This window comes from Oryctolagus cuniculus, chromosome 16 (assembly GCF_051225735.1).
Source record: "Oryctolagus cuniculus isolate XC-2025 breed Fujian yellow rabbit chromosome 16, ASM5122573v1, whole genome shotgun sequence".
Classification (NCBI taxonomy): Eukaryota; Metazoa; Chordata; class Mammalia; order Lagomorpha; family Leporidae; genus Oryctolagus; species Oryctolagus cuniculus.
The window spans coordinates 61,623,483-61,650,838 of NC_142882.1; the positions used below are offsets into that span (position 1 = coordinate 61,623,483).

The window sequence follows — 27,356 nt, forward strand, 5'->3', positions numbered from 1 at the left end:
CTTCTTTACCTCATTGCTCTCTGTCACAAACCCTGAAAGCCAGTAATATCCTTTTCATCTCTGGACATTGTGTATAAATGAAATCATAAATTATGTGACTTTTGTGACTTGCTTGTTTAATTCAGTGTAATGTTTTCAAGGTTCTTCCATGCATCAGTATTTCATTCCTATTTATACATGACTTCTGTTCTATGTATATAACATATTTGTTTATCGGTTTAATGGACATTTGGGTTGTTTGTACTTTTTGGTTATTACAGGTAATACTTCTCTGAATGTTTACATTCAAGTTTTGTATAGATACATGCTTTCAATTCTTTTGGGCATATACATGGGAGTGGAATTGGTAGTTTTGAATCAATTTTAACTTTATTTTTTTGAAAGTCAGTGCTTTAGAAAGTCAGTGTTACACAGCGAGAGATTGAGAGAGGTTGAGATAGATAGATAGATAGACAGACAGATAAATAGAGAATTTTCCATCTGCTGATTCACTCCCCCACAACTCCCCCACAACAGCCAGTTCTGAGCCAGGCTGAAGTCAGGAGCCAACAGCTTCATCCATGGCTCCCACGTAGGTGGCAAAGGTCCATGTACTTTGCCCATCTTCTGCTGCTTTTCCTAGGCCATCTGGATCAAAAGTGGAGTAGCAGGAACATGCACAAGTGCTCGAATGAGATACTAGTGTCACAGGTGGTGGCTTTACCTGCTACATCTCAACACTAGATGCTATTTGTAGCTTTTTGAGGAACTTCCAAAATGTTTACCAATGCAACTACACAATTTTACATTCCTGCTAGTAATGTATGAGAGTTCCATTCTATCCACATCTTTCCCTACATTTGTTACTGTCCAATTTTTATTATAGTCATTCCAATGAGTATGGAGTGATGGCTCATTATTTGATTTGCATTTCCTCAATTACTAATGATGTTGAACATGATTCACATTATTATTGGACACATGTGTATTCAAATTCTTTATCATTTTAAAAAGTTAGTTAGTTATCTTTTATTTTTGAGGTGTAAAAATTCTCTATATCTTCTGGGTACTGGATCTTTATCAAGAATGATTTATACATACTTTGTCCTATAATATTAGTTTTTTTACTTTCTTGATAGTGTCCTTTGAAGAATAAGTTTTTTATCCAGTTTGTAGATTTTTTCATTTGCTGCTTTTGCTTCTTATATCATTATCTGAGAAACCATTCCCTGATTCAAGTTCAAAAATATTTACATGGTTTTATTTTCTTTTAAGAGTCCATTTTTAGTTAGTTTTTAATATATGGCATGATATGAAATATATTTCATTTGCTTGTATGTGACTATCCTGTAATACTACTATCATTGGTTGAAAAGTCTATTCTTCCATCATTGAATTGTCTTGGAACCCTTTTTGAAATATTTAAGATAAATTTAAAGAAATGTAGACACTGATTTCTGGACTCTTGATTATAATGTGTGGATGTGTTTGTCTGCTTTTATGCCAGCACCACACAGTCTTTATTATGATGGCCTTTTAGTAATTCTTCCAACTTTGTTCCTCTTTTTTAAGAATATTTTGTCTGTTCTAGATCTCTTGCATTTTAGAATTTGCTTGGCAATTCTATACCAACTATTTGGATAACCTAGATGAAATGGAAAAATTGCTTGAAACAACAAATTACCTAAAGTGATTCAAGAAATATGAGTAGAATAAACTTAACAGACCTATAATAAGAAATTGAGTCAGTAATCAAAAACCTCCCAATAAAGAAAATTGCTTATAATTGCAAGACAAAATGGTAGCTGGTTTTAAGAGAATATGTTAAACCTGTAGACAAATTTGAAGGGTCTTGCCATATTAATTGTATTAGTTTTTAAACCATGAACATGCACTGTTTTTCCACTTATTTGGCTATCATATATTTTTCCAACAATGCTCCATAGTGTTCATGTACATCTTTTGTTAAATGTTTTCCTAAGTGCTGAATTCTTTCTCATACTATCACAAATGAAATTGTTTCCTTAATTTCATTTTCATGTTGTTCATTGCTAGTGAGTACAAATACAATTGATTTTTGTATTTTTATCTCTTTCAACTTTGTTGAACATGTCTGTTAGCTCTGATAGTTTTGCTATTTTGGTTCTTTGGGATTTTCTATATATAAAATTATGTCATTTGTGAATAGAGGTAATTTTATTTTCTTTATTTTTTTTTTTATTTTTGACAGGCAGAGTGGACAGTGAGAGAGAGAGACAGAGAGAAAGGTCTTCCTTTTGCCATTGGTTCACCCTCCAATGGCTGCCGTGGCCAGCGTGCTGTGGCCGGCACATCGCGCTGATCTGATGGCAGGAGACAGGTGCTTCTCCTGGTCTTCCATGGGGTGCAGGGCCCAAGCACTTGGGCCATCCTCCACTGCACTCCCTGGCCATAGCAGAGAGCTGGCCTGGAAGAGGGGCAACCGGGACAGAATCCGGCGTCCTGACTGGGACTAGAACCCCGGTGTGCCGGCGCTGCAGGTGGAGGATTAGCCTATTGAGCCATGGCACCGGCCAGAGGTAATTTTATTTTCTTGTTTTCCATCTGGATAACTTTATGTGTTGTTGTTTTTTTTTTTTGTTTTTTTTTTTTTTTTTTTTGCCTTAATGGCTCTAATTAGGACATCCAGCATAATCTTGAACAGAAGTAATGGGAGAGACATTAGTCTTGCTCACTACTAGGATCTAAGAATAGAGGTTTCAGTCATTCACCATTTAAGTATGGTGTTATCTATAGATTTTTAAAATAGATGCCCTCAGGCTAAATAATTCCTCTTTTATTGCAGATTCGTTGGTTTTTCTAATTTTAAAATGGTTTATAGCTTATAAAATTTTATCAAAATTTTCCTACTCCTATTCAGATGATCATATGGTTTTTGTCTTTTATTCCTCATTACATTATATTGATTGATTTTTGTATATGAAACTAAATGTTTTGTTTCTATTTTATCTTTTATGGTTGCTGATGAAAAATCAGCTGTTAGTGTTATTGGGGATACCTTGTACATGATGAGTCACTTCTCCCTTGCTACTTTCAAAATTCTCTTTTTGTCTTGACAGAGAGTAATGATGAACCTAGGCATTGATTTCTTCTAGTTTATCCTAAAGTAAATGTGTTGAGTTTCTTGGATGTCAATGTTATTACTTTTCATGAAACTTGTGAAATTGTTTCATTCTTCAGGAATTCTTTCTTTACTTTTCTGTCTTACCCAACAGAAGCTTCCACTATGTGTATGTTGGTCTACTTCATGGTGACCATAAGTCTCGGAAGCTGGTCATTTTACTTCACTCTTGCTTTTATTTTGGTTTCTTTCTCTTTCTTTCTTTCTTTCTTTCTTTCTTTCTTTCTTTCTTTCTTTCTTTCTTTCTTTCTTTCTTTCTTTCGACAGGCAGAGTGGACAGTAAGAGAGAGAGACAGAGAGAAAGGTCTTCCTTTGCCATTGGTTCACCCTCCAATGGCCGGCGCGGCCAGCACGCTGCAGCCGGCGCACTGCGCTGATCCGATGGCAGGAGCCAGGTACTTCTCCTGGTCTCCCATGGGGTGCAGGGCCCAAGCACTTGGGCCATCCTCCACTGCACTCCCTGGCCACAGCAGAGAGCTGGCCTGGAAGAGGGGCAACCGGCACAGAATCTGGTGCCCTAACCGGGACTAGAACCCGGTGTGTCAGCACCGCAAGGTGGAGGGTTAGCCTAGTGAGCCACGGCCTTTTATTTTGGTTTCTAAGACTGGCCATATTGATTGATTAATCGCGAAGTTTGTGGATTCTTCTGGCACTTAAAATCTGTGATTCCCCCTAGTGAATTTTTACTTCTATATTTTTTAATTTTAAGAATTTCCTAATTTTAAAGTAATTTTTATCTCTTTATTAACAAATTCTATTAGAGGATACCTTGTCTTTAAACTACCTTTCAGTTAATTAGACCTGGTTTTATTTCTTTTAATATATTTATAAAAGCTTATTTAAAATCTTTACCTAGAAACTTAAAGTCTAGATTTCATAACAGACCGATTTTATTGACTTTTTCCTGTATACCTTCCTGTTTCTTTGAATTTTCCTAATTGTTTCGTAATAACTGGACATGTAAAAAGAATATAAAGTAGGGTGGGAGTTTGGCACAGGAGTTAATTTCCTGTTTGTGACATCCACATTCCATATGAAATGACATCCCAGGTCCGGTCCTCTAGTTCTGATCTAGCTCCCTGATAATGCACACCCTGGGTGGCAGCAGTGCGTGGGTCCCTACCACCTGTGTAGGAAACTTTCTGGGCTCCTGGATTCAGCCTGGCCCACCTGGCCATTGTATTTATGGAGTGAACCAGTGAATAGAAGACCTTTCTCTGTCTCTTTGTCTCTCTGTTTCTCTCTCTCTCTCTCTCTCTCTCTCTCTTTCACTTAAATAAAACAAAGTAAGTAAATAATTTTTAAAACAATGTAATGTGTTATCTCTGGAAATTATATCCTGCCACCCCACAATTTTTTTTGTCATGTTTATTGTTGTTCCTGTTGCTATTTATTGTTTAGTGGCTTTCCTGAGCTAATTACTTAAAATGTCTATTTTTTGGCGTGATCAATGAAATACCTGCTTATGTAGGTTAATGGGTATTTTTTCCATCACCTGTTAATTTGTACTGTATTCACTAAAATCTGAAACATGAATTATGGAAAGATGGGATTAGAGTTAGAACTAAAGTTGACCAAAGAATTGAGATGCAAACTATCAGTATGGTCGTCCGCTGGATACTTGCCATGGAACTCTGTGCTGTGGTGTGGGTTAGTGGGAGCTCAGAGAAGGGAAGACATCAACAACAAAATCATTTTCTTCTAGTGGGCTTATGGAAGTTTGAGATGTTTGGCATCTTTTTTATTTCCCTCAACTTTATGACTGCCTTCTTTCTCTTTTGCTCCTCTGGGTGTTTTTTCAGTCTGTTCTCCTGAGGTTATGTAGTCTACCCAGAATATTTCTCTCACCCACCCCACCCAAGACAATCCTTTGTTCAGCCTGCTTTTGAAAGCTTGCCCAGTTTTACCCTAGGGATCCATTTAAATGTGCAATCTCCATTCATATTTATTTGAAGAAGACATATCAGATAATTATTAATTCTAATCCAAACATTATTTCTCCATCTCTTTAGTTGTTTTGCTGTTTTTAACCAAACAAAATGATAGGTTCTAAAACTCATCCAAGCCTGCCAGAAAAGAAAGGTAGCAAAGCAGTTGAAGAGGCATATTCACATTCTCAGACATATTCACATCTAAAGTCTTCTGGATCTTTGCTACTGTACACAAGTTGTTTTCCACCTGCCTCGGGTTACAAGGATGATGAGTAATGGATTATAGAGGAAGATAATTAACTGCCTACACACTTCAGAAACTTGTTTTGTGAGAACCTCTCTGACACTTGTTTAGAGAAGACTCTAACTTCTGATTAGCATTGTTAGGAAAACTGCCCACTTCTTTTCTATTTTCAGACTCCTTATAGACTGGATGTGTGGCTCCAGCAGGCTGTAGAAATGTCGGAAATGATCACAAAAGGAAGTGTGGAATGTCAGCAGTTATTTTGCTATTAATCAGCCGTGGCATTGGGGGTAAACCTTTCAACTCTCCATGCCAGGAATTTCTTTATTTGTTAAGTGAGGGGTGAGACACAGTGGCTTATGAGTTTCCTTCCCAACCTTATGTTCAGCAATTAAAGCTTTCTTATCCAAAGGCAAATGAAATATTGTAGAGTGTTCAATAGTTCATGAGACTTTAAACAACATTTCAAACAAAATTAAAACTTAACAAACTTTCCTACCGTAGCAACTTCTTTTATGATTTACTGGGGCATTAAGAGAGGAGAATGACAGATCTTCCTTATGCAATTGACATGCTGAATAACCCCAGTGTGTGAGTTGGAATCAAAGCACAGTTTTATTTTTATCTTCAGCTTTATATGGTGGTAGTAATCTTTGCCTGTGGTAGGCTCATGACTTTCCCTGCACTCTTTAGAAATATGGTAACATTTACTTTAAGAAGCAAACACTTTCAACTCACGATTTATAAAGTCAGTCTCTTGCAAACATCAAAATGATTAAATTTATTTAGAATAGCACCTTCTTCCCTCTGTCAGTTTGGAACATGGAGAAGCCTCTCAGAACAGGGAGCATCTTCCTCTATCACTTGCATTATCCCAAGCAAGGTCCCAGTGGCACAGGCAGGTAAAGACAGATACTAAGGAAAATTCACTCCAAGTTGGGCAGCTTTGTGTTTTGTGGACCCCTGTGATTGGTAAAAGCTGGCTGATCTGGAGGACAATTGGAATGTTTCTTGCAGAACTCCCAGCCTTGCAGTTTCCTTCACCCCAGAGAAATATATTTTGTGCAAGTTGTGAACAGAGGCATTTCTCAACCCTTGATCTTCTGGTGTTGTGCACCCCCACCACCCATTCTCTTCCTCTGGGAGCGTTCCCATCCCGTTACCCGTTCTAGTTTCCAAGAGTCTAGACAATCCCACTCAAGCATAGCACCCAAATCCTTCTCACTGTAGGCAAACTCATTTATCCATTGACCCCACAAACACTTGCAGACAAGCCAGTCTACTCTCAACAAACCATTATTACTATTTTAGACTTTTTTTTTAATTTTAATTCTATTTGAAAGGGAGAGAGCAAAGTGAGAGAAGGAATCTTCAGTGTTCTGTTTTCTCCCCTAAATGCCTACAATAACCAGGGCTGGGCCAGGCTGAAGCCAGGAAACTAGAAATCTGTGCCTTTCCTGTAGGTGGCCCAGATCCAAGTGCTTAAACCATCACCTACTTTGCCCTGGGGTGCACAGTAGCCAGGGCTGGATTGGAATCAAAGCCAGGACATAAACAAGCACTTTGATATGGGATGCAGGCATCCTAAGTGGCATTTTAATCTTTTAACCACTGTGTGGAAGACCTTCCCCTTAACGAACAATTATTTAGGCCTCCTCTTTTTTTTTTTTATATATTTCTGGAACAGCCTCAGATGGGTTTACTTTTCTCATTTGTGAGTCAGACATCAATATTCCATGTCTCCCAATATCAGAAAGCAATATCTTAACACCTGTTGATGGTACACCTGGTAAGGTATACATTACCTTTGGGGAGGTGCCCCATTTTCCCCTCTGTCAGTTCTATATCTTTCCCCAATGAGGAAGATAAAGAAATACCAAGATTTGATTTATGATGGATCACATCTCAATAAACCTGTCATAATTGAAAATATTGTAGGAAAAAATTCATGTAATATTTCTGTCTACAATATTTTCAATATATGATAGGTTTATTGTGACATAATGCCACCAATAAATCAACAAACATCAATTTCTCCACTTTAGAAAATTATTTTTATTCATCCATTTGTCTTCATTTGAAAGACAATGACAGAGAGATCTTCCATACACTGCTTCACTCCCCAAATGCTTGAAACATCCAGGGCTGGACCAGGCCAAAGCCACACACAAAGAAAGGGTAAGGAAGTGGAAAATAGATTGCCCAGTTTTTTTCGTATACATTGGGTATGTGTATTGAGATATTATACTGTACCCCTCAAAATGTACAAGTATAAAAATATTTTAGCAAAAATATTTTTATTTTTTATTTATTTTTTAATTGATTTTTTTATTTAGTACATATAAATTTACAGAGTACAGTTTATGGATTACAATGGCTTCCCCCCCCATAATTTCCCTCCCACTCGCACCCCTCCCATCTCTGCTCCCTCTCCCATTCCATTCACATCAAGATTCATTTTCAATTATCTTTCTATACAGAAGATCGATTTAGTATAGATTAAGTAAAGATTTCATCAGTTTGCACCAACACAGAAACACAAAGTGTAAAGTACAGTTTCAGTACTAGTTATAGCATTATTTTACATTGGACAGCACATTAAGGACAGATCCCACAAGAGAAGTAAGTACACAGTGACTCCTGTTGTTGACTTAACAATTTGACACTCTTGTTTATGGCGTCAGTAATCTTCCTAGGCTCTAGTCAAGAGTTGCCAAGGTTATGGAAGCCTATTGAGTTAGCTGACTTCGATCTTATTTAGACAGGGTCATAGTCAAAGTGGAAGTTCTCTCCTCCCTTCAGAGAAAGGTACCTCCTTCTTTGATGGCCCCGTTCTTTCCACTGGGATCTCACTCACAGAGATCTTTCATTTAGGTCTTCTTCTTCTTTTTTTTTCCAGGGTGTCTTGGCTTTCCATGCCTACAATACTCTCACGGGCTCTTCAGCCATATCTGAATGCCTTAAGGGCTGCTTCTGAGGCCAGAGTGTTGTTTAGGACATCTGCCATTCTATGAGTCTGCTGTGTATCCCGCTTCCCATGATGGATCGTTGTCTCGCTTTTTGATTCTATCAGTTATTATTAGCAGACACTAGTCTTGTTTGTGTAATCCCTTTGACTCTTAGACCTATCAGTGTGATCAATTGTGAACTGAAATGGACACTTGGACTAGTGAGATGGCATTGGTACATACCACCTTGATGGGATTGTATTGGAATCCCCTGGCACGTTTCTAACTCCACCATTTGGGTCAAGTCCGATTGAGCATGTCCCAAATTGTCCTCCCTCTCTTATTCTCACTCTTATATTTAACAGGTATCACTTTTCAGTTAAAATTTAAACACCTAAGAATAATTGTGTGTTAATTACAGAGTTCAACCTATAGTACTAGAACAAAAAAAATACTAAAATGGATAAAGTATTACATTGTACATCAACCGTCAGGACAAGGGCTGATCAAGTCACTGTTTCTCATAGTGTCCATTTCACTTCAATAGGTTTCCCATTTGGTGCTCAGTTAGTTGTCACCAATCAGGGAGAACATATGACATTTGTCCCTTTGGGACTGGCTTAATTCACTCAGCATAATGTTTTCCAGGTTCCTCCATCTTGTTGCAAATGGCTGGATTTCGTTGTTTTTGACTGCTGTGTAGTATTCTATAGAGTACATGTCCCATAATTTCTTTATTCAGTCTACTGTTGATGGGCATTTGGGTTGATTCCAGGTCTTGGCTATTGTGAATTGTGCTGCAATAAACATTAATGTGCAGACAGCTTTTTTGTTTGCCAATTTAATTTCCTTTGGGTAAATTCCAAGGAGTGGGATGGCTGGGTTGAATGGTAGGGTTATATTCAGGTTTCTGAGGAATCTCCAGACTGACTTCCATAGTGGCTTAACCAGTTTGCATTCCCACCAACAGTGGGTTAGTGTCCCTTTTTCCCCACATCCTCTCCAGCATCTGTTGTTGGTAGATTTCTGAATGTGAGCCATTCTAACCGGGGTGAGGTGAAACCTCATTGTGGTTTTGATTTGCATCTCCCTGATTGCTAGTGATCTTGAACATTTTTCATGTGCCTGTTGGCCATTTGGATTTTCTCTTTTGAAAAATGTCTATTGAGGTCCTTGGCCCATCATTTAAGTGGGTTGTTTGTTTTGTTTTTGTGGAGTTTCTTGATTTCTTTGTAGATTCTGATTATTAACCCTTTATCTTTTGTGTAGTTTGCAAATATTTTTTCCCATTCTGTCGGTTGCCTCTTCACTCTCCTGACTGTTTCTTTTGCAGTACAGAAACTTCTCAATTTGATGCAATCCCAATAGTTGATTTTGGCTTTGACTGCCTGCGCCTCCAGGGTCTTTCCTAGGAAGTCTTTGCCAGTACCTATATCTTGCAGGGTTTCTCCAATGTTCTCTAATAATTTGATGGTGTTGGGTCGTAGATTTAGGTCTTTAATCCATGTTGAGTGAATTTTTGTGTAAGGTGAAAGGTAGGGGTTTTGCTTCATGATTCTGCACGTGGAAATCCAATTTTCCCAGCACCATTTATTGAATAGACTGTCCTTACTCCAGGGATTGGTTTTGGATCCTTGATCAAATATGAGTTGGCTGTAGATGTTTGGATTGATTTCTGGTGTTTCTATTCTGTTCCATTGGTCTATTCATCTGTTTCTGTACCAGTACCATGCTGTTTTGATAACAGCTGCCCTGTAGTATGTCCTGAAATCTGGTATTGTGATGTCTCCTGCTTTGTTTTTGTTGTACAAGATTGCTTTAGCTATTTGAGATATCCTGTGTCTCCATATGAATTTCAGCATCATTTTTTGCAGATCTGAGAAGAAGGTCTTCAGTATTTTGATTGGAATTGCATTGAATATATAAATTGCTTTTGGGAGAATTTACATTTTGATGATATTGATTCTTCCAATCCATGAGCATGGAAGATTTTTCCATTTTTTGGTATCCTCTTCTATTTCTTTCTTTAAGGTTTTGTAATTTTCATCGTAGAGATCTTTAACGTCCTTGGTTAAGTTTATTCCAAGGTATTTGATTGTTTTTGTGATGTTGTGAATGGGATTGATCTTAGAAGTTCTTCCTCAGCCGTGGCATTGTCTGTGTATACAAGGGCTGTTGATTTTTGTGCATTGATTTTATATCCTGCTACTTTGCCAAACTCATAGAAGAGTTCCAATAGTCTCTTAGTAGTGTTCTTTGGATCCCCTAAATAAAGAATCATATCATCTGAAAAGAGGGATAGTTTGAGTTCTTCCTTCCCAATTTGTATTCCTTTAATTTCTTTTTCTTGCCTAATAGCTCTGGCTAAAACTTTGAGAACTATATCGAATAGCAGTGGTGAGAGTGGGCATACCTGTCTGGTACCAGATCTCAGTGGAAATGCTTCCAACTTTTCCCCATTCAATAGGATGCTGGCCGTGCGTTTTTCATAAATTGCTTTGATTGTGTTGAGGAATGTTCCTTCCGTACCCAGTTTGCTTAGAGTTTTCATCATGAACGGGTGTTGTATTTTATCAAATGCTTTCTCTGTGTCTATTGAGATAATCATATGGTTTTTCCTCTGCAGTCTGTTAATGTGGTGTATCACGTTGATTGTTTTGTGCACATTGAACCATCCCTGCATACCAGGGATAAATCCCACTTCGTCCGGGTGGATGAGCTTTCTGATGTGTTGTTGCATTCTATTGGCCAGAATTTTATTGAGGATTTTTGCATATATATTCACCAGGGATATTGGTCTGTAATTCTCTTTTAATGCTTCATCTTTTTCCGGCTTAGGGATTAAGGTGATGCTGGCTTCATAGAAAGAATTTGGGAGGATTCCCTCTTTTTCGATTGTTCTGAATAGTTTGAGAAGAATTGGAGTTAGTTCTTCTTTAAATGTCTGGTAGAATTCAGCAGTGAATCCATCTGGTCCTGGGCTTTTCTTTGTTGGGAGGGCCTTTATTACTGTTTCAATTTCTGCCTCAGTTATGGGTCTGTTTAGGTTTTCTATGTCTTTCTGGTTCAGTTTAGGTAGGTTGCATGTGTCCAGGAATCTATCCATTTCTGATAGATTTCCCTGTTTGCTGGCATACAACTCTTTGTAGTAATTTCTGATGATTCTTTTTATTTCTGTGGTGTCTGTTGTTACGTTTCCTTTTTCATCTCTGATTTTATTGATTTGGGTCTTTTCTGTTTTTAGTTAGTTGGGCCAATGGGGTGTCAATTTTGTTTATTTTTTCAAAAAACCACCTCCTCGTTTGGCTGATTTTTTGTAATTTGTTTTTTGATTCAATCATGTTGATTTCTTCTCTGATTTTAATTATTTCTCTTCTCCTGCTAGATTTGGGTCTGGTTTGCTGCAGATTTTCTAGATCCTTGAAATGAATTGAAAGCTCATTCATTTGGTGCCTTTCCAATTTCTTGATGTAGGCACCTATTGATATAAACTTTCCTCTTAACACTGCTTTTGCTGTATCCCATAAGTTTTGGTATGTTGTGTTGTTATCCTCATTTACTTCCAGAAAGTTTCTGATTTCTCTTTTGATTTCTTGAATGACCCATTGTTCATTCAGGAGCATGTTGTTCAGTCTCCATGTGTTTGCATACTTTCTGGGGTTTCCTGAGTTGCTAATTTCCAACTTCATTCCTTTATGGTCTGAGAAGCTGCATGGTATGATTCTAATTCTTTTGAATTTGCTGAGACTTGCTTTATGGGCTAGTATGTGGTCAATCCTAGAGAAGGTTCCATGTACTGCTGAGAAGAATGTAAATGCTTTCTGTGTAGGATGAAAAGTTCTGTAGATATCTGTTAGATCCATTTGGTCTATAGTGTCATTTAAATCTACTGTCTTCCTTGTTGATCTTCTGTCCTGTTGTTCTGTCTATTTCTGAGAGTGGAGTATTGAAGTCCCCCAATACTATTGTATTGGAGTCTAAGTCTCCCTTTAAGTCCCTTAACAAATCTTTTAAATAAACCGGTGCCCTGTAATTAGGTGCATATACATTGAGAATAATTATATCTTCCTGTTGAATTGATCCCTTAATCATTATATAGTGCCCCTCTTTGTCTCTCTTAACAGTTTTTGTGTTAAAGTTTAAGTTGTCCGATATTAAGATGGCTACACCTGCTTTTTTTCATTTCTGTTGGCATGGTATATCTTTTTCTAGCCTTTCACTTTCCATCTGTATGCACCTTTGTTGGAAAGATGTGTTTCTTGTAAGTAGCAAATAGATGGGTTTTGTTCCTTAACCCAATCAGCCAGTCTGTGTCTTTTAACTGGACAGTTCAGGCCATTAACGTTCAATGTGACTATTATAAGTAGTAACTTCGCCTTGGCATTTGCCAAAGATAATTTCTAATATATGCTTTGAACTCCCTGTGATCTTTTGCTGTGAGGTTTCCTTCCTTTACCTTCTTTCATATTGATGACCGTGTTTCTGTGTTTCTGTGTGTAACACACTTTTAAGCATCTTTTGCAGGGCTGGATGAGTGGTGACAAATTCTTTCAATTTCTGTTTGCTATGAAAGGTCTTTATTTCACCTTCATTCACAAATGAGAGCTTTGCAGGATATAATATTCTGGGCTGGCAGTTTTTCTCTCTTAGTACCTGGGCTATATCTTGCCATTCCCTCCTAGCCTATAGGGTTTCTGATGAGAAGTCTGCTGTGAGTCTAATTGGAGATCCTCTGAGAGTAATCTGACGTTTCTCTCTTGCACATTTTAGAATCTTTTCTTTATGTTTCACTGTGGTGAGTTTGAGTACAATGTGTCATGGTGAGGATCTCTTTTGGCCATGTTTACTAGGGGTTCTATGAGCTTCCTGTACTAGGATGTCTCTGTCCTGCTCCAAACCCGGGAAGTTCTCTGCAAGTATCTCACTAAAAAGCCCTCTAATCATTTCTCTCTCTCCATGCCTTCAGGAACTCCTAGAACCCGAATGTTGGGTTTTTTAATAGTATCCTGTAGATTCTTGACAATATTTTTTAGATTTCTAATTTCTTCTTCTTTTCTTTGGTTTGATTGTATACTTTCCTGTGCTCTGTCTTCTAAGTCTGATATTCTCTCTTCTGCTTCACTGATTCTGTTTTTAAGGCTCTCTAATGTGTTTGCCATTTGATCTATTGAGTTCTTCATTTCCTTTTGATTTCCCTTCACTATCACACTTTCCTGTTCTACTGGTTTCTTCATATCATTTTGATTCCTCCTTAAGATTTCATTTTCATGAGAGAGATTTTCTATCTCGTCCAGTAATGATTTCTGTAGTTCAAGAATTTGTTTTAGAGAACTTCTAAATGTTCTTATCATAAATTTTTTGAAATCCGTATCTTGCATTTCTTCTATCTCATCATCTTCATAATCTTGAATTGGGGTGTCTTGTTCATTTAGGGGCATCATAATGTCTTCCTTGTTCTTGTTTCCTTGGTTTCTGTGTTTTTTGCTTGGCATTGTGGAGATATCCTTTGGTTTCTTTCTTTTTTTTCCTCGCTGTGGTGGTTTTTTACCTTATACTATGACTCTAGATTAAGTGGACTCTCTGCCTTTGATGGATCCTTAGATGCTTGTGATGGGTGTGGCCAGAGAGCTCTGTTAGGCTCTTCAGTGTTAATGGTGTGCCAAAGGTGACACACCCAGGTTAGGCATGGTAAATCTCTCTCTCTCTCTCTCTCTTTTTTATATTCAGAAGGGAAGTAATTCCACACAGCTGAGTGGAATTGAAGGCAGTCAGTGTCTGAGCTCTGGCCCCTGTGGGTATAATATTCATCTGCTCTGTCCCACAGACCACACAAAGAATCTGTGTAGACCTCAGTGTAAGCTCAAATTCCCTGTAATCTCCCACCAGGTTGCCAAGGTTGCCGAGTTTGTGGCATATCAGGCACTCCGTGAGTTCTCTCACATCACACCCCCTTAATTTTTTTTTTCACAGCCTCAGTTCATTAGCTCTCCCCACCAGAGTCAGGTTTTCCTGCTTGGCTGGAGGCAGGCGCAGCCCAGAGATGCAGCTTTTACGTATGTCCAAAAGGGTGCCTGCTCTTTGTCTTTCTCGCCTTTGTAAGGTGAGTGGAGAGAGAGAATTGTGTCCATACCAGTCCCTTTTATTTATTTTTTTCCTCTCCTCTAGTTAGCCTGGTGAACTTTCCCCCACGGGGCTTCAAGCCTTGTTCCCTCTAGGCTCTTCCTGCCGCTTCCCCGCCAGTGTCTCAGGCCACTGAGGTTTTGCCTCACCTCCCTTTCCATCGCTGGTGCATAGACTCGGTGGCTGGGGTCCTGAGCTGTGGGCGTCTGTTCCCTCCTTGTAGGTCCACCATGTCCCACTAGTTCTGGAAGAGTTTCCTCTGCAGTTTTTCCCCTTACTCTTCCCTGAAACTACAGGATCTCCACTTTTATTAAACTATCTTTTCCCGGACTATCAGTGTGCTCCCTCCCTATTCTGCCATCTTGGAACAACACCACAAAGACTATAATAAAGTATTGGTTATGTCAGAGTGTCCAAGCCCCTTTGGCAAAACAGTGCACTTTTATTTTTCCCCCAAAGAAACCTTTTATTTAATGAATACAAATTTCACAAGTACAACTTTAGGAATATAGTTCTTCCCACTTTACCCACTCTACCACCCACACTCCCGTCCCTCCTCCTCCTCCCTCTCCCCTTCCTAGTCCCATTCTCCATTAAGATTCATTTTTTTTTTTGACAGGCAGAGTGGACAGTGTGAGAGAGAGACAGAGAGAAAGGTCTTCCTTTTCCATTGGTTCACTCCCCAATGGCCACTGCGGCCGGCGCACTGCACTGATCTGAAGCCAGGAGCCAGGTGCTTCTCCTGGTCTCCCATGCGGGTGCAGGGCCCAAGGACTTGGGTCATCCTTCACTGCACTCCCGGGCCACAGCAGAGAGCTGGACTGGGAGAGGAGTAACCAGGACAGAATCCAGCACCCCGACTGGGACTAAAACCCGATGTGCTGGTGCTGCAGGTGGATGATTAGCCTATTGAGCAGCGGCACCAGCTATGATTCATTTTCAATTAACTTTGTATACAGAAGACCAACTCTATACTAAGTAAAGATTTCAACAATTTGCACACACACACACACACACACACACACACACTACACACACACAAACTGTTTGAGGGCAAGTTATACAGTTAACTCTCATAATACAACTCAATAAGGACAATGGTCCTGCATGGGAAGTTAGTTCACAGTGACTCCTACTGTCAATTTGTATGGTGTCAGTGACCACCTGAGGCTCTTGACATGAGCTGCCTAGGATATGGAAGCCTTTTGAATCCACAAACTCCGTCAATATTTAGACAAGGCCATAAGCAAAGTGGAAGGTCTCTCCTCCTTAAGAGAAAAATACATCCTTCTTTGATGGCCAGACCACTGCGGTCTCACTCACAGTTGTCCTTCATATAGAACATTTTTTGCCACAGTGCCTTGGCTTTCCATGCTTGAAGTGCTCTCATGGGCTTTTCAGCCAGACCAGAAAGCCCTAAGGGCTATTTGTTATGGAAGGTCTGTATTTCACCTTCGTTCGTAAATGAGAGCTTTGCAGGGTATAGTAACATGGATTGACAATTTTTTTCTCTTAAGACTTGGAATATATCTCACCATTCTCTCTTAACCTGTAGGGTTGTGATGAGAAGTCTGCTGTGAGTTAAACTGGAGATCTTCTGAAAGTAATCTGACATATTTCATGCACTTTTTAGAATATTTTCTTAGTGTCTTCCTTGGTGAATTTGATTACAAGGTGTCATGGTGAAGATCTTTTCTGGTCATGTCTTTTGGAAGTTCTGTGCTTCCTGTACTTGGATGTCCCTTTCTTTCTACAAATTAAATAAGTTTTCTGTTATTATTTCACTAAAAATGCCTTCTAATCCTCTCTCTTTCCAAGCCTTCAGGAACTCCTAGAACCCATATGTTAGGTCGTTTGATAGTATCCTGTAGATTTCCCATTAGTGTTTTTTAGTTTTCTAATTTCTTCTTGTTGTTCTTGGCTTGACTGTATAATTTCCTGTGCTTTGTCTTCTAAATCGGATATTCTTACTTCTGCTTTACCAATTCTGTTGTTAAAGCTTTCCAATATATTTTTTATTTGTTCCGTTGCATTCTGCATTTCATTTTGATTTCTCTTTAAGATCTCAATTTCATGGGAGAAATTTTTTTTCATATCCTGTCCAGATTTCAGTAGTTCATGCATTTGCCTCTGATTACTTCTGTGTAATCTTATGATCAATTTTTTTGAATTCCATTTTTTGCATTTCTTCCATCTCATTATCTTCACAATCTAGTACTGAAGTGTTGTATTCTTTATGTTGTCTTCTTTATTCTTGTTTGTTGAATTGGTGCATTTGTTATTCAGCATTTGTGGAGATACTCATTGGTTTATTGGTTTCTTCCTTTTTTTTTTTTCCCTGTGGCGCCTTTTATCTTTGTACTAAGTCTCTGTAGATAAGTGGAGTGTCTGTTTTCAGTAAATATCTAGAGGCTTATAGTTGATGTGGCCAGGGTACTCTGTTCAATTCTCTAGGGTGAAGGGCATGTCTAAGGTGACACAACCACACAACCAGGTTTGGCATGATAAATCTTTTTTTTTTTTTTTAACCAGAAGGGAAGTTTATTCTGCTCAGCTGATCTCTTCTCCTCAAAGAAGACCAGTCCCTGAGTTCTAGCCCCAATGGGTATAATATTAGTCCACTCTGCCTCAAGGACCACACAAAGGATCTGTTCAGTCCTCATTGTAAGTTCAAATTCCCCACCAATGTCCCTCACCAAGTAACCAGGAAGCCCTGAATGTATGGAGTCTTCCTAAGTCCCAGCCACACCATGAGTCCTCCCACACAGCCTCAGTTTTTTTCACAGTCCCAACACAGAAGCCTCCCACAATCATGAGCTCCAAGCTCCCTGTTAGTTCTCCCCACCAGTCAGGAGTCTGCACTCATCTGGTTGCTGGGCATGGACACAGCTGGTGCAGCTGTTACATATGTCCAAAATGGCACCTGCTCTTTCAGCTTGTTACAGGATGCTGTTGTAAGGTGATCAGGGAGAGAGAAGCATGTCTTTCCATTCTTTTTTCTTCTCCTCTAGTTTGACAGGTGCACTATCCCCCACGGGGTTCCAAGCTGGGTTCCCTCTAGGCTCTTCCTGCAGCTTTAGTGCCAGTGGTTTGGGCTGCTGAGGTCTGGTCTCACCTTACTTTCCAATGCTCATGCGTAGGCTCTCAGCTGCTGAAGTCCTGAGTTGTGGGGGTCCACGCCGACTATGGAGGTCCACTTTGTTCCTCTAATTTGTTGAGTTTCCTCTGCTGTTTTCTCCCTAATTCTTCCATGAGACTATACTCTCTCTACTTTATTTTAATTTATCTTATCCTGCACTAAAGCAGTAAGCTCCCTCCTTACTCCATCATCTTAGAACTCCTCTCAATTAGTTTTTAACAGGTTCAATGTAGTTTGTATATACAATTCTACGAACATAATGACATTCCCTTCCTCTCTCCCCGCTTTCTACCTCTTCCCCTCTTTTCTTCTCCCTTTCTTTAATTTTTTGTAGTTTTTAAGATGACATATTTTAAATTTACTTTACAGAAAAAAAGCCTTCATTCTTCCCCCAATAAGAAGTTCAACAAATAAGAAGCAAAAAAAAAAAAAAAAAAAATCTTAGTTTAGTGGGAATATAGACAATGGCTAAAAACAATAATTGAATGGAAAAATGACCATTTCACCCATATACAGTACATTTTAAAGCAATTACAGATCATTAAAACTATAGTAGTATTGGCCGGCGCCGCGGCTCACTAGGCTAATCCTCCGCCTTGCGGCGCTGGCACACTGGGTTCTAGTCCCGGTCGGGGCACCGGATTCTGTCCCGGTTGCCCCTCTTCCAGGCCAGCTCTCTGCTGTGGCCCGGGAGTGCAGTGGAGGATGGCCCAAGTGCTTGGGCCCTGCACCCCATAGGAGACCAGGCTCCTGCCATCGGATCAGCACGGTGCGCCGGCCGCAGCGCGCCGGCCGCGGCGGCCATTGAAGGGTGAACCAACAGCAAAGGAAGACCTTTCTCTCTGTCTCTCTCTCTCACTGTCCACTCTGCCTGTCAAAAATAAAAAAAAAATTTAAAAAAAATCTTAAAAAAAAAACTATGGTAGTATAACATTTTTAACCATTGGTTTCACAAAAGTATAAAACAAGGTTTTACAAAACTATAACTGCAGCAATACTGATATACTCAGATCTTTCTTTCTTTGTTCCTTCCTTCCTTCCTTCCTTCCTTAAATTTTAGCTCCCATAAATAAAGGAGAACATGTGGTATTTGTCTTTCTGAGTTTGGCTTCTTTTACTCCACGTGATATCTTCCAGTTGTGTCCATTTTGCTGCAGATGGCAGAATTACATTCATTTCTATAGTTGAATAATATTCCATTGTGCATATATATGTGTATATATATATCACATTTTCTATATCCATTCATCTGATGATAGATACCTGGGTTGATTCCAAATTTTGGCTGTTGTGAACAGTGCTTCTATAAACATGGTGGTGCAGGTATCTCTTTGATACAATGTGTTCAAGTCTTTTGGGTATATACCCAGTGGTGGGATTGTGGATCTTATGGTAAGTCTATTTCTAGTTTTTTTTTTTTTTTAAGATTGATTTATTTGAAATAGTTATACAGAGAGAGAAGATGAGGCAGAGAGAGAGAGAGAAGGGAGGTCTTCCATCCACTGTTTCACTCCCCAATTGGCTACAGCAGCCAAAACTGTGCCAATCCAAAATCAGGAGCCAGGAGCCTCCGCCGGGTCTTCTCATGTGGGTGCAGGGGCCCAAGGACTCAAGCCATCTTGTACTGCTTTCCCATGCCATAGCAGAGCGCTGGATCAGAAGTGGAGCAACTGGAACTCAAACTGGTGCCCATATAGGATGCTGGCACTGCAGGCGGCAGTTTACCCACTATGCCCCAGTGCCAGCTCCTATTTCTAGTTTTTTAAGAAATATCCACACTGTTATCCACAGTGGCTGAATTAATTTACATTCCTACTAACAGTGTATAAATGTTCCCCTTTGTCCATGTCCTCACCAGCATTTGTTACTCTCTGTGTTTTGGATTTTAGCCATTCCAATAAGAGTGAGGTGATATCACATTGTGATTTTGGTTTGCATTTCCCTGATGGCTAGCAATGTTAAGTATTTTTCATATATTTGTTGGCAATCTGTATTTCTTCTTTTGATAACTGTCTATTGAAATCCTTTGTCCATTTCTCAACTGGATTGGTTGATTTTTTTGTTGTTGTTGAGTTTTTTAAGTTGCTGATACATTTGGGATTTTAATCCTTTGTTAGATAAGTGGTTTGCAAATATTTTTCCTATTATGTTGGATGTCTCTTTATTGATCATCTCCTTTGTTGTATAAAAGCTTCTGAGTTTGCTTTTGTTGCCTATGAAAAGCCTTATTCTGATTCTTTTATACCTTTGATATCACTAAGTATCAAAAATTGAGGGATTTCTTTTAATACCACAAATTATACATTTAAAAGTTATGGACAGATTCATGTCTCCCTCATTTTAAAAACCTAATAGCTATTAAACTGATACCTCAGTTGAGACTAGTTATAGAAAGAACCTTATTCCAACATCCATTACAGTTATGCATATGATTGACATTTGCTGTTAGAAAAGCATATTTGGAAAGATAATGAAACAAGAAAGGCAAATATTTTAATTGCCCTAAAATAAACATACACTTTCATGGTTTTACTTTGAATATATAAAATAAAACTTTTATAGCCATAATCTAATTGTATATATTATTTTATAATATTTTTATCAACTCATTCCTCACAAGCACTTTGTTATATTGTACTTAGAACTTAAATGTGTGTATATCAATATATCAACTTATATATTGATGCGCCAGTTATTCATCAAAAGCTTCTCTGAATGCCTAAGCTGTGGCCAATCCTTGTTTAGGTAATGGAGTTGCAAAACATAAGAAATTAATGAACATTGTTTAGGAGAGCACAAGTGATTAAAATACAATATTGTATTTTCCATAAGATAAATATAGTAAATAAAAAGATGCATCTATTTTTTTCCAGAGAAAGAGAAGGTGGTAGAGAGGGAGGGATGGAGGGAAGGGGGGTGGAGAGAGAGAGACTCCCTTTGATAGTTCATTTTCAGATTCCTGCAACAATGGGGATCAGACCAAAGTCTTGAGCTGAAAACTCAATCCAAGTATCCCACGTGGATGGCAGAGACTCAATTACTTGATCCCTCACCACTACCACCCAGGGTCAGCAATAACAGGAAATTGGAGTCAGGAGAAGGAGCCAGGTATCAAACCCATTTACTCAACTGTGGGATATAACCATCTTAACTTGGGTAATACCCACTTCTCATATATTTCAGAGGAAGCCAGGAAGGATTACAGAGAAAGTGTTGGGATTGGAGGATGCTGATGCTGGGTAGCAGGCAGATAGGAAGAGGCACATCTGCGATTTATTTCCTTCTATTCTAAAATGTGTGAGTATTTGTTTCTCCTACAGTTAATATTAAATTGCTCTAAAATTAAGCCGCCTATTCCCCTCAAGTAAGGTGTTATATTGGAAAGTTGCTTTAACATATATTAATTGTGTTGTTTCATCTACACATTGTCTCTCCATGTAATTCTAAGGGTTTATAATTTTATTTGGAGTCCAGTACCACACTTTGTAGAATATTTTTGCTTCTTAATCTTTTCAAGTATCTAATAATCTCATCTGCATTCATAGCTTCTTTGCTGAGCAGTTCTTTTCTAAATTGTTTTAATATTGTCTCAAAAGAACCTAGTTCTCTTTGAAAATTTTAGAATGTCAAAAACATTTTGGATATTTTAGAATGCTTACAAAACTGTTTCAGATTTTTAGCTGAATTTATTATTCATTGATTCTGTTGTGTTCTCTCTGGTTTTGACTTTGGATGAAGATCTTATGCAAAATACTTAAAACAAAATTCTAGAAATTGAAATTGTTTTGTTGCTGTTATTGCTGGCGTTTTGGTTGCTTAGGTTTATTTCTTCACTGAAGTCTAAATGTACATACATTCATAATCTCAGTGATTTCAGAATATCTCATATTCTTTAAAAGCATGAAGTTTAGCTTCACTCTCCAAGCCGTGTGATTTGATCTTGTGGAATGAACTCTCCAGATATTCACCTACATTCCACTTTACATACAGGGTCATTGTAATGAACCTTTGAAAATGGTTAGGCCCCTTGTTTTATGCTCTGTGCTAAGTTTGTAGAGAATTTCTATAGATTTCTTTCTGTCCTTAAACTCTGAACAAAATATATGTAAAAATAGAACTTATATAGCAGGTGCTGCATTCTGAGCCAGTTAGGGATAAGGTGTGGTCTGAAAGTACCTGATAAACCATGTAGTTGAGTTCCTAGGAATTGACTTGCATGATTACTATTATTCTATGTAAGAGAATGAGGAAGAAGTGGTTAACAAATCCTGAGGTGAGAGATAGCCTGGAGTCTTTCTTGATTTTTCGAAAGTATGCAGGATAAGTTTTCAAAAGCTATAGGCAACAAAATGTGTGTGCCCAAGCAATACGACCAAAGTGACAGAGTGCCTTCAGAACTTCTACTTTGATGTTCTGAGTAACTCCACATACATTACTGGGAAGCATACATGAAAGGCTATCCCTACATGTAACATACTTGTTACATATGTATATAACATAACAGGGTGTGAGCAGATGGAGGAAGGCACGTAACACATACTACATGGTAGCAGACAGCAACCCAAGAAAGCTTGGGTGAGACTACTCTAGGGACTCCCTAGTCTAAATGGATGAGGACCAGAGGAGTTAGATATCTTGGGAATTTCTGTTGATTAATAACCAGGGGGAGAGGAGCTATTGCCATTAATATTAGTTTATGCATGGAATCTAGTGAGATCTTGCAATAGACACTGAATACTTAAGCTAATAATATTTACTGGACCATACTGGACACTTTTCTTAAGTTTCCTGGTTCTAAAAGATGTTAGAGTTTGTCCTAATACCAAACAAACAAATAAAAAGTAATTCTAGAATATTTTGAGAAATTGATAGCATCATAGAATAATATACTTAGTGAAGCAGACTCAGAGACATTATTTCTAATAAACTAGAAGCAGCACTTTCATCTCTCTGGCCTGATATTTACTTTCTAGGCAAACTGAGAGACTTAGGAAATGTGCCCCCTAAGAGAAACAATAGTCTCATGTAAGACTATGGAAGGAGTGCGCTTCAGTAAAATACTGATAAGTAGACTCTAGCATTGTGAAAGATCAATGCATCTTGGCCCTGGAGAGTTTATTTCAGACATAGAAGAAGGGTTCAAGGTTGGGAATTTTGTCAATGTAATTTCTTGCATAAATATTTTAAAGGAGAAAACCATAGGATCATCTTTATGAATTCCAAACAGTCTTTGGTTCTAGTCAACATCTAGTCTAATAAACAAAAGAAACAACCATCTGTTCTTTGTAAATCACTCTTTATTTGACAAGCTAGAAACTAATGACAAATATCTGTGGAGTGCTTAAGGCATTCCTACTATGAGCATGACTAAGACAAGGTTGCCCAACATGCATGGTAGATAGTCTGCAAAAAAAGCACCAAGGGACATGCTTCCTGATAAATGTCCCCTCATTAGCCATTGCCATATTAAATTTTCTCACTGAAACATCATGATGGATGGCTTGCCTGTGACTTGCTTAAAAAATATAACTTAGCAGAAATATAGTGGTGCCACTTCCAGAGTTAGCCTTTGGAAGTCCAGATCCAACATGAGATCCACATGGGAAGAGGCACAGGAAAGAGCCAATTGTGTGCCAAAGCCAACACATGAGACAAAAGCTGCCATTGTGAAATTACTGTATTTCAGCACCTTCATAATTAAATGACCATGACACAAGTATGAGAGTAGGTAAATAAATAAAACATAATAGAGAATATATGACATATATTTGAATATATAATATATATTATTTATATATAATATATAAATTTGAAATCACGCAGCTTTTTCATAATATGCAGTTTCCATGAACTTGTTGAAGATCCCTTCTTTTGTATTGAGTATGATTTGTTTCCCTAAAATTCATGCAGATATTTAAACTCTGATGGGTTAATGCTATTGGTTGGATGGTTAAGGGTGGAGACCTGATCTGATTGTGGCAGTTTAAAGGAGAACCTGATAGGAGGACTTTATATCGTTTGGAGATTGGGTGCCCTTGATCATCATTTGAGTTCAGTTTTGGCCTACGTTCTCCTTCTCTGCTGCCTGGCTCCATGTGGCTGTTTTCTCAGTGTTGACCAGGACCAGCCCCTTCCACACATCAGCCTACGGGGCCTCCTGAGCCTGAGCTGTCACTTCCAAACCATAGACCAAAATAAACCTTTTCTTACCCCAAGAAGTTCCTGTTGGGTGTTTTAGTTAAAGTAACATAAAGCAGACTAACACACCTCTTATACATATGATTTCAAAGTTTCTTTGTACCAAAGTAAACTAATTCCATTTTCTATGAAGTGCTCTTGTGTGTAGACAAATGTATGGATATATTTAAATAAAAATCAAATTGGTACATTCATATGACTCCTACATGGAATAACTGTTGGACGATAGCTTTCAGATGGACAAAAGTTAAAAAAAAAAACTAGTTAAATTATATTCCCTAATAAATAAAATTAAATCCCAGATGGATAAAGAATTCATTTTTTTAAAAATTGAACTTTTAAAACACTAAAGGAAATGTATGCAAATACATTTTATAATCCTGAGATAGGAAAAGCTAGTATAAGCAACTAAAACAACTCAATAAACTAAACTATATGATGAAATGGGCTAAATAAAGATAAAAGAGAAAATTCTGGCAGACAAAATTATACTATAAACAAAATACACTAGGTTAAATATTTGCAACATGTTTGGCAGACAAATGGATACTATTCTTATCATATAACATTCTTCCAAATCATTATGTGAATAATGAATACCTTATAGAAAAATCATAATGGATATGAATAAGCTTTTCATAGATGCTGAATACAAATACCATTTTAGTAAAATCATTAATAACTTAGAATTCAATTCAAAAATGAGTTTAATTAATTAGTTAGTTTATGCCAGTGCTAACAAACATTTTGAAGAATCAGCTGTTGCTACCAGGAATGCTCACAGTCAAATTGTTCACTGGGACTTTGACTTCTATATCTCTTTGAAAAAGACTTTTTAATGAAGAATGATACACTAAATAAACAGCATTTAAAATCTAAAGAGACTTCCCTATTAAGCATCATCAAGCAAACATCTCAATTTCCATCGCAATGTTAAGAAACTAAATGCTGCAGTATCTCCAAAGCTCCCACTGACCTCCTCTGACCCACCCCAAGGTAACTCATGACTTCTAATGCTGTTGTTTACTTTCGCTACTGTGCAACTTTATATAAATGGAATCATTCTTTTACATCTGCTTTGCTTCAATATAATATGTGTGTTTATCCTGGTTGTTACATGTAATTGCAATTCTTATGTTTATGTTGAATAAGATTTCACAGTGTACATACAATTTACCACTCTAGTTTTGACATTTGAGGCAATTCTAGGTCTTGGTCATTATATATAGTAATACTGTGGAATTCTATATGTTTCTGTGTCTAAATCACAATGTCTGTCCATTTATACCTGGAACTGGAAATGCCTACAAATAGGGAATGTCCATGCCCAAGTTTAATACATGTCAGACTCTTTTCTAAAGTAATTATAAAAATTCACATTTTTATCAGTAATATATATGGGTTCAAGTTGTTCCAATACTGCCAACACTTGATAATATCAGTTTTTAAACTTCAGCCATTCTGGTGGCTAAAGATTTAGCTCTGTGTACAGCTTTTTTATTTTTTCCATGAGTAACAGAATAAAATGCCTTTTCATATGTTTATTAACCAGTTGAATAATCTTGAGATGCAAGTGCATGTTTGAATATATTAAACACTTTAGATTATCTATGTTTTTCTAATTGGATTATAAGGTGTTTTAAAAATTTTCTGTGTATGAGATCTTTGTCTTAAAGGTGTTGCAAATGTGTTTTCCCACTCTATGATTTATTTTTTATTCACTTAATGCTATCTTTACACAAAAATTTAAATTTTCACATAATAAAATTACCAATATATTGTTTCGTGCTCAGTGCGTTTTGTATTCTATTTAAGAAATATTTTCCTGTCCTAGATCATGAGGACAGTCTTTTACTATATATTTTAGACCTAAGATATCTGATAAAGTAGCAGCTAACCACAGGTAACTTTAGCTTACTACTTGAGGTTAAATTGAGATAACATGAAAAGTTAAGTCCCTGGTTCATAGTAGTCATGATTTTTATAGAATGTCTTTTAAAAATTATTTTTATTTGTTTGAAAGAGATACAGATTTCCCACTGACTTGTTCAATCCCCAAATGTTCACAACAGCTGGGACTGGGCCAGGAGAAAGAAAACTTGAAACTGGAAACTGAATCTGAGTTTCCCACATGAGTGGCAGGGACCCAACTACTTTAGCCATCAGCTGCTGCCTCCCATGGTGCGTGTTAGGAGTCAGCTTGTACCCAGAGCAGAGCTGAGACTCAAACCTAGACACTGTATTCTGGGATGTGACTGTCTCAAGCAGGATCTTAATTGCTATGCCCACCTTGACAGTAGTCATGCATTTAAGAGCTCAAGAAATTGCTATTTGTCAGATAGATTCTAGAAGGTAATTTTGGTTTGCCTTTTGTGGCCCTACAATATTATGCCCAGAAAAGATAATGATTAACTATAGCATTTTAGACAAAAACAAAAGCAGTATAAAAAAACAAACTAATAAGACTGAATTTAAAAATAAATCAAATTTTATTACTACATTAATAAAAATAATTCAAAGATGGAGAATTCATGGCAAAAAGCAGTGACCATGGGAATTAAAACCATTGCTTATAGATCTGGTCTAAGTTGAGAATTAATGCTGTAACTAACAGCAATAAGAGAGTGGGAAGATTGTGGGAAGAAATATGAGCATGTTAATTTTTTTGTCTTTAGCAAGAATACAATTAATGTTCCCTAAAATAAATACAAGTAGAAAAATTTGATTTTATAACCTCTTACCATTTTTGTTATGAATTCTCTTAGCTAAAGGGAGAATCTTTCAGGCTATATCTCTGTTGTGAAGAAACATTAATATGAAGTTCATCAGCTTCAATTTTATTTATTCTAGTTTCTTCTATTAAATTTAGGTAAAATGAAATTTAATAACTGAGTAACCACAAGATGATTCTTGAAAAACGGATCACAACAGACACCTGTTTTCCTTGCGTTTACTTTTTTTGTCCTCTCTGCCATTTCTCCTATTTTCTTTCCCTTTCCTAATCCTGGACAAATCACAATTCTTGCAAAGCCACCTTTTAAGGAGCACATTGGTTTAGCTGCCAATTGGGACACTGCATCCCATTTCGGAGTGCCTGGTGTGAGCCTGGCTGCTATTCCACTTCTGATCTAGCTTCCTGCTAATGCACACTGGGAGGCAGTAGTAATGGCTCAAATACTTGTGTCCTTGCCACCCGCATGGGAGATCTGCACTGAATTTCCAGCTTCTAGCTTGAGTGTGGTCCAGCCTTGGCTGTTGTGGGCATTTGGGGATATGAATTACTCGGTGGGAAATCTCTCTCTCTCTCTCTCTCTCTCCCACCCCCACACACCCCAGTCTCGCTCCACCCCTAGTTTCTCAAATAAATGAATGAGTGAATGAATAAATAAATAAAAACAGTCCTCTAGACAACTATTTCAACAGTGGCTACAATAAAATTGTATCAATGATCTGAGCAAGAAAAGTACTAGAACATCCTATACTCCTAGTAGTCAATTTCAGATTTTAATTAGGAACATCAGTTTGCAGGACTGTTGTACACAGTTACTCTGGTGTATACTGTCCAGGTCCAAAGGTGTCATTCATAATGGAATCAGTGAGGGTCTGTGAAACTCTGTCAATGAAAAATCAAAATTAA

The 27,356-nt window shown here is 37.8% G+C and overlaps 1 long non-coding RNA gene across 3 annotated transcripts in view; it reads left to right on the forward strand.

Moving 5' to 3' along the window:
* Window positions 1-27,356, forward strand: part of LOC103349444 (uncharacterized) — a 68,696-nt gene that overhangs the window by 14,024 nt on the left and 27,316 nt on the right. For all 3 annotated transcript variants that reach the window (XR_011383137.2, XR_016222616.1, XR_011383136.2), the window contains exon 2: window positions 20,705-20,818. This is a non-coding gene — a long non-coding RNA (uncharacterized LOC103349444). The remainder of the gene's footprint in view (window positions 1-20,704; window positions 20,819-27,356) is intronic.